The sequence below is a fragment of the Oncorhynchus tshawytscha genome, linkage group LG01, assembly GCF_018296145.1.
Source record: "Oncorhynchus tshawytscha isolate Ot180627B linkage group LG01, Otsh_v2.0, whole genome shotgun sequence".
NCBI classification, from domain to species: domain Eukaryota; kingdom Metazoa; phylum Chordata; class Actinopteri; order Salmoniformes; family Salmonidae; genus Oncorhynchus; species Oncorhynchus tshawytscha.
Genome location: NC_056429.1, coordinates 710,632 through 717,134, shown reverse-complemented (window position 1 = coordinate 717,134; position 6,503 = coordinate 710,632).

Sequence of the window (6,503 nt, the reverse complement as noted above, 5' to 3'; positions counted from 1 at the left end):
GAATGGGTAGATATATCCAGGTGGCGTAGCGGGCAGCGGTGGTGAGTTGATGGGAGTAAATAGGTGGATCCAATGGGGTAGTGGAATCCTCCGACGACCAGGCGGGAATGGGGTAAATGATCCGGGTGAGTAACTGAAGACAGAACAAACGGTAAGTTTAAGGCAAGCAATACGTAAAAACAACAAAACAAATTCTATCCAACTTGAGGCTGATACTCTGGCACAACATACTGTTCATGGCTAACGATCCGTCAGGGAATGGATGTCAGGTCCGGGCTTATGAAGAGGAGAGATGATGATCAGGACCAGGTGTGCAGATAGCTGATGGGATACAGGCGCGGGTAATCAGAACTCCCAACTGGCTACATTGCCCGGCAACCAGACAGGGTGCGTTCCAGGACGCCGGAAAATACACTCCAGGACAGAAGACAGGCAAAAACAGACTCAGGAAACGGGATTCGTGACAAGTAGTAGTAACACCACCTAGCTATTAGAGCAGTAATAACACCACCTGGCTATTAGAGCAGTAGTAGTAACACCACCTGGCTATTAGAGCAGTAGTAGTAACACCACCTGGCTATTAGAGCAGTAGTAACACCACCTGGCTATTAGAGCAGTAGTAGTAACACCACCTGGCTATTAGAGCAGTAGTAGTAACACCACCTAGCTATTAGAGCAGTAGTAACACCACCTGGCTATTAGAGCAGTAGTAGTAACACCACCTGGCTATTAGAGCAGTAGTAATAACACCACCTAGCTATTAGAGCAGTAGTAACACCACGTGGCTATTAGAGCAGTAGTAGTAACACCACCTGGCTATTCGAGCAGTAGTAGTAACACCACCTAGCTATTAGAGCAGTAGTAGTAACACCACCTGGCTATTAGAGCAGTAGTAACACCACCTGGCTATTTAGAGCAGTAACACCACCTGGCTATTAGAGCAGTAGTAGTAACACCACCTGGCTATTAGAGCAGTAGTAACACCACCTGGCTATTAGAGTAGTAGTAACACCACCTGGCTATTAGAGCAGTAGTAGTAACACCACCTGGCTATTAGAGCAGTAGTAACACCACCTAGCTATTAGAGCAGTAGTAGTAACACCACCTAGCTATTAGAGCAGTAGTAACACCACCTGGCTATTAGAGCAGTAGTAGTAACACCACCTGGCTATTAGAGCAGTAGTAGTAACACCACCTGGCTATTAGAGCAGTAGTAGTAACACCACCTAGCTATTAGAGCAGTAGTAGTAACACCACCTAGCTATTAGAGCAGTAGTAGTAACACCACCTAGCTATTAGAGCAGTAGTAACACCACCTGGCTATTAGAGCAGTAGTAGTAACACCACCTAGCTATTAGAGCAGTAGTAGTAACACCACCTGGCTATTAGAGCAGTAGTAACACCACCTGGCTATTAGAGCAGTAGTAACACCACCTGGCTATTAGAGCAGTAGTAACACCACCTGGCTATTAGAGCAGTAGTAACACCACCTGGCTATTAGAGCAGTAGTAGTAACACCACCTGGCTATTAGAGCAGTAGTAACCTGGCTATTAGAGCAGTAGTAACACCACCTGGCTATTAGAGCAGTAGTAGTAACACCACCTAGCTATTAGAGCAGTAGTAGTAACACCACCTGGCTATTAGAGCAGTAGTAACACCACCTGGCTATTAGAGCAGTAGTAGTAACACCACCTAGCTATTAGAGCAGTAGTAGTAACACCACCTAGCTATTAGAGCAGTAGTAACACCACCTGGCTATTAGAGTAGTAGTAACACAACCTAGCTATTAGAGCAGTAGTAGTAACACCACCTGGCTATTAGAGCAGTAGTAACACCACCTAGCTATTAGAGCAGTAGTAGTAACACCACCTAGCTATTAGAGCAGTAGTAGTAACACCACCTAGCTATTAGAGCAGTAGTAGTAACACCACCTAGCTATTAGAGCAGTAGTAGTAACACCACCTGGCTATTAGAGCAGTAGTAGTAACACCACCTAGCTATTAGAGCAGTAGTAGTAACACCACCTGGCTATTAGAGCAGTAGTAGTAACACCACCTAGCTATTAGAGCAGTAGTAACACCACCTGGCTATTAGAGTAGTAGTAGTAACACCACCTAGCTATTAGAGCAGTAGTAGTAACACCACCTAGCTATTAGAGCAGTAGTAGTAACACCACCTGGCTATTAGAGCAGTAGTAACACCACCTAGCTATTAGAGCAGTAGTAGTAACACCACCACTGGCATTAGTGGCACTGAAGCAGTAGTAGCAACACAACCTGGCTATTTGACAGTAGTAGTAACACCACCTAGCTATTAGAGCAGTAGGCACACCTGAAGAGATGGACACCTAGCTATTAGAGCAGTAGTAGAACCTAGCTTGAGCATGGTAATGACTTATCCAGCTGGCCCTTAGAGCAGGAGTAACACCGCAGCTATTAGAGCAGTAGTAGTAACACCACCACTGGCATTAGTGGCACTGAACAGTGCTGCAACACAACCAGCAACCTCTGCTTCCTGTGCCATGGCACATGAAGAGATGGACAGAGTTACAACGACTAGAACCTGGACTTGAATGGAATGACTATCCAGCTCCCCCTTCTGGCACATTGACACTTTTGTGGTAGGGACACCTGCTCGCACATCTCATTCCAAAATCAATGGGCATTTTACTACAGTCCCCCTTGCTGTTATAACACCTCCACTCTTCTGGGAACCAAAATGATGGGGACACCTGCTCGTTATAACATCTCATTCAAAATCATGGGCATTTTTAATTTGGAGTTGGTCCCCCCTTGCTGTTATAACAACCTCCACTCTTCTGGGAAGGCATTAATATGGAGTTGGTTCCCCCTTCCTGTTATAACAACCTCCACTCTTCTGGGAAGGCATTAATATGGAGTTGCCCCCCCCCTTCCTGTTATAACAACCTCCACTCTTCTGGGAAGGCATTAATATGGAGTAGGTCCCCCCCCCTTGCTGTTATAACAGCCTCCACTCTTCTGGGAAGGCATTAATATGGAGTAGCCCCCCTCTTGCTGTTACAACAGCCTCCACTCTTCTGGGAAGGCATTAATATGGAGTAGGTCCCCCTCCTTGCTGTTATAACAGCCTCCACTCTTCTGGGAAGGCATTAATATGGAGTAGGTCCCCCTCCTTGCTGTTATAACAGCCTCCACTCTTCTGGGAAGGCATTAATATGGAGTAGGTCCCCCTCCTTGCTGTTATAACAGCCTCCACTCTTTTGGGAACATTGCTGTGGGGACATGTTGCTGTGGCTGAATGGAAGCATTAGTGAGGTCGGGGCACTGATGTTAGGCCTGGCTCACAGTAGGCATTCCAATTCATCCCAAATGTGTTCGATGGGGTTGAGGTCAGTGCAGGCCAGTGAAGTTCGTCCACACCGATCTTGACGAACCATTTCTCTGGACCTCGCTTTGTGTATGGGGCGTTGTCATGCTGAAACAGACTGAACCAGGTTTTCCTCTAGGATTTGCCGGTGCTTGGCGCCATTCTGTTTATTTTTATCCTGAAAAACTCCCACCCTTAACGATTACAAGCATACCTGTAAGATGCTGCAGCCACCACTATGCTTGAAAATATGGTGCGGTACTCAGTGATGTGTTGGGTTTGTAGCAAACATAACACTGTGTTCAGGACAAAAAGTGAATTGCTTTGGCACATTTTGTGTTTCTTTAGTTTCTTGTAAACCGGATGCATGTTTTTTTATTCTGTACAGGCTTTCTTCTTTTCACTCTGTCAATTGTGGAGTGACTACAATGTTGATCCATCCTAAGTTTTCTCCTGTAACCGTTTTAAAGTCACCATTGGTCTCATGGTGAAATCCCTGAGCAGTTTCTTTCCTCTCTGGCAACTGAGTGAGGAATGAGGCCTGTATTTTTGTAGTGACTGGGTACATTGATACACCATCCAAAGTGTAATTAACAACTTCACCATGCACAAAGGGATATTCAATGTCTGCTTTAAAAAAATATATTTAACCATCTACCAATAAGTGCCCTTCTTTGTTAGGCATTGGAAAACCTCCCTGGTCTTTGTGGTTGAATCAGTGCTTGAAATTCACTGCTCGACTGAGGTACCTTACAGATATGAGTTAGTCATTCAAAAAATCATGTTAAACACTATTATTTCACACAGAGTGAGTACATGCAACTTATTATGAGACTTGTTAAGCACATTTGTACTCCTGAACTGATTTAGGCTTGACATAACAAAGGGGTTGAATACTTATTGACTCAAAACATTACAGCTTTTCATTTTTATTCATTTTAAAAAACACAACTTTGACATTGTGTTTAGGCCAGAGACAAAATGTGCTAAAGTCAAGGATCCTTTCTCTGTAGAAAGTACATAACAGCATTAACACAAATGTGCACAGTAAGCTATAACAATGTTTATTAGGTGATGATGATCATACAACTCATATAAAATATTTATTTGTGTTGATAGTGGGCCATTTCGGTCACGATCAGTTGAATAAGAATTCTGTGGAAATGATGTTCAATATTCATAGATACAAGAGAAAGTGTCCTGACGGTTTTGTGGAAGGTTGCAAATGGCACTAGATGATTGTGTAAAGGTGTTGCTTTAAAAAGAGTGTTAGGATTGAGGAGTGGTCATGCACAGGGTCAGACACACCTCCATCCTTACAACAGCAATAACAAGGAGTGGGATAGCTTATGGAATACAGAAAGAAACCAGCTGAGATACAAGGTGATACAATACTTGATCAAAGAAATTAACATTGGAACAAATACAAAAAGTGATTGGTCAACAGGAAGGGTATGGTGTGAAGGTAAAGTGATTGGTCAACAGGAAGGGTATGGTGTGAAGGTAAAGTGATTGGTCAACAGGAAGTGTGTGAAGTTAAAGTGAGTATAACTTGTGTTTTTAATGCTGGGTGCAATCCTGTCAAACAATAAACCTATATAGGTAAGTGAAACCATGGTAACATGATGGATGGGTACAGCACTCAAGTCGACATCAGAAGGTTCCTAGAGAGACCAGCTCTCAGAGAAAACACACCTCTCACAGTACAACTATAAGACAACATTTCATTGTTTATATGGCATTGTGCGACACCACAATTCTCCATTTGTATAAAAAAAAAAGTCACATTTGATATAGTTGGCCACTCAATAATCTAATACTAAATTAAGTGGAAACATTCACTGAGTGGACAAAACATTAAGAACACCTGATCTTTCCATGACAGACAATCCAGGTGAAAGCTATGATCACTAATTGATGTCACCTGTTAAATCCACTTCAATCAGTGTAGATGAAGGGGAGGAGACAGGTTAAAGAAGGATTTTTAAGCATTGAGACAATTGAGACATGGATTGTGTCTGTGTGCCATTCAGAGGGTCAATAGGGAAGACAAAATATTTAAGTGCCTTTGAACGGGGTATGGTAGTAGGTGCCAAGCGCACCGGTTTGTTTCAAGAACTGCAACACTGCTGGGTTTTTCACGCTCAACAGTTTCTTGTCCACCACCCAAAGGACATCCAGCCAACTTGACACAACTGTGGGAAGCATTGGAGTCAACATGGACCAGCATCCCTGTGGAAGGCTTTCGGCACCTTGTAGAGTCCATGCCCCAACCTCGTGAGGCTGTTCTGAGGGCAAAGAGGGGGGTGGGGGTGCAACTCAATATTAGAAACTGGTTCCTAATGTTCGGTCTAGTCAGTGTAGATGTGCCGAAACATTTCAGAACAAATATCAAAGAAACAACATTTGATGGGTCTGGAAAGCACAAAAATAAGTGAAGAAAAAGTCAAGGGAAAATGTAAACAGGAAGAGAAAGACAGGTGATACTCAGACTAGTAGATTCCCTCATAAAATGTCCCCTTATTAACACCACGTGATGGTGATGACAGTATGTTACCGCAGAGGAACTTGAAGCTGTGCAGAGTACAATAACTCTTGCCCTGTGACAGGGTTGAGGTGAATCCGGGTTCTGCCTCTGTTCCTCATCCTTCGTTCAACGGGAAGGGGAGGGACAGCATTTCTGGAAATGTACTGGAGTCTGGAATGATGGACTATTATTGGTCCAAGGTTTCTATGTAAAGCGCCAATCAATAGACGTTTTGGTAAAAGTGGTTCAAGTGCTTCGTAGACAGACAGGGGCTACCAACAAGGCCTGCTGGTTACTGTATAGTATACTGCAGCAGCATAGTCTCCTACAAAACCAATCTGGAAACAAGAAACACACCTACCTATACTTTGAGAGGGCTATAGCAGTCAGGTTATCTACGAATACAAATCAATGATCTATTAGAAAAATACTGATTCAGATTGGCATGATCCAGCTCTGCAATCACAGCAGTATGGCTGTGGGACAGAATAACACTGTGGTTGTCATGTCAATCTCTCAGCTCAATATCCCTCAGCCACAACAAACAGATTAACATGTTTACAAAAGATTGGAAGTCATTGAAAAAACATTTGGCCAAGAGTGTTTTCATCCACTACAAGCCACAGG